Genomic DNA, 2453 nt, shown 5'->3' on the forward strand with positions numbered 1-2453 from the left:
CCTGTGTTGGTGTGTTTCCTTTGGGCTTCCCAGCCTCATATCAATTTCTTTGTTTTCACACAGACTTGTCAGAATTATATAAGTAATATCATTATTCTTGTGATTTTTCTGTGCACGTTTTAAGAGGTGTTAGGACCCGTTGGTGTATGCTGGGGGGTTGCTAGCGGAAAATAGGGTCTTACTCCAAATGTCTGCATGTTAAAAATCTGAAACTTCATCAATTAATGTCCATACTCCTTGCGCACATGTGTGTAATTTTTGGTAAATGTCCGATATTGGCAAACCAGTCAAAAAGCACAAAATGTTGTCATTTTTGAATGCAAGCCCCCAGGAAGATCAGAGGCGGACAAGCATGGACCATAAGGAATATATGATGTGTACATGTAATTTCAACAAATTGGGTATCTGGGAAATATGTATTTGAATCAAATATAGATTTGTGGGCAAATTGACCAGGGGAGGATCCTCTGACCCATAAACAGACCTCATCATGATGACAATCCATTTCCTTCCCCCAATCATGGGCGAGGGGAGAATTGGGCCAATGACAAGTAGAGAGGGGCAGGCTCAGTTATGCCACGCACACACCCACTTCCAAAACACATAAAAAGAGACTGCCGGGACAGGTAGAGACATTCAATTCCATTTTCTGCGGGACGCTCTGCCGGGAGACTCCAGACTTCACATCCATCAATCTTCAGAGACCAGAAATGTACTTCAGAACTTAAAGCAAGGGCCTAAACCCACAAACTGAGAACTCTTCTCAGCAGGCCTCAGCATCCTTAAAATCATTTGCAAACTATTCCACAGCCGGGCGAGCTGTCTGAATTCTTTTGCCATGAACTTTTGCCAGTACCCAGAAAGCAGTGTTACATCCAGGATCCACTTGATCTGGACCGGAAAGCAGAGCAGTATCCAGAACCAGAGGCCGCTGTATCCAGAGAGGCTAGACCAGCAGAGCAGAGCTGTCCCAGACCACTGTGAGCAGAACCAGAGATCCGGATCGCTGTGAGCAGAACCAGTACCTGATTGACCTGCCGAGCAGACAGAACCGCCGCCGGACATGTTGACCAGATCCGTGACGAGGCCTAGTTCAAATTTATATTGTGAGTACCTAGCAGAACTGTGCAGAACCAATCTCTTAGTTAAAACAATCTAATTCAAGCTATTTTAACCTACGTAGAAGTGCCTCCTAGAAATCGTGTCATCTGTCATTTTTAAAGCTGCGAGCTGTCATCTGTCATCCTAACGCTGCAAACTGCCACCTGTCATTTTGAGTTTTTCTTTAAATCCGAAAATCTACCTTTATTAAATCGCCTGTATCTCCGGAACCGTTTGTTTAACTTTCATTTTAAAGCTGTGATTCTAGGCTTTCCAACGAACCTAGAACCGACTTCCTACTCCCTATACTTTTTCCGCAATCGCGATTTACGCACTTGAGAAATTTACCGCGATTTGCAATTTTGGCTCAATTTCTCCACTTGTCAAAATAGCAGCTCCATTCTTTCCTTTGATAAAAATCAGTTTGCAACCTGGTAATAACTCTAGAGCATTGCTAAAGTGAGCCTGAACTAATACTAACAAGCATCTCTCACTCACCCTGAATCTCTAGACGGAATTAAGATCAGTTAACACATTTTCCCATCCATTGCCATCACATTTAAAAGCATTTTGGGCCTGTGTTTCAAACTTCTACCTGTTTCCTCTAAGGTTGCTAGCGGGGAACTGAATTCCGTATTGTACTTGATTGTATTCCTGAAGACTGTGTGTGTTACTTCCATCTCCTTGGATTGCATATAGGTGGGGGGTGAATTGCCACCAGGGGAAAAGTGAACGTATTATCTCTTGTGAAGCCATATCAAGTTATTTTCTGTACTGCATTTCATTCATCATTGTGTTTCCTTGAACCATATAAAGCATTCTTTCCCACCTTATTCTTCTGTTCCTATTCATAAGTTACCTCTTGCTGATTACTTCTCATATTCACAAGTGTAATATCCATTATCAATTTATTTATAGAAGTGTGACATATATATATATATTGTTTAAATTTTCAAATAAACCTTTTAATTTGCAAAACAAACCTACTTCTTGGCTCAGTGGGGTCAGGGGGATTCTAAGAGGGGGGTGTTATACAAGGGTTGTCATCCAGAGTACTGAACTGGACATAAAAATACATCAATAAGGGTTTTCCCCAGCATCCCAGACTAGGCATTGACTTAGCTGTAGTGTTGATTGAATATCGCTTACAAAGTGGGGGCTCGTAGCTGGAGATTCTGGGTTAGATCTATCACTTGTGCAGATTAATACAGTGTGCTAACTGACAGGAGACATACATCCGGTCGGATCACCACGCTGCGTTACACTGTAAAGCACTCCTCAAAGGAACGCTCCAAGGAAACGGACTGTTTTGCAAAAATGAAATACAAACTTCTGTAAGTCAGGAAGGAACT

Source organism: Ambystoma mexicanum, chromosome 13 (assembly GCF_040938575.1).
Source record: "Ambystoma mexicanum isolate Mex_15411 chromosome 13, UKY_AmexF1_1, whole genome shotgun sequence".
Classification (NCBI taxonomy): domain Eukaryota; kingdom Metazoa; phylum Chordata; class Amphibia; order Caudata; family Ambystomatidae; genus Ambystoma; species Ambystoma mexicanum.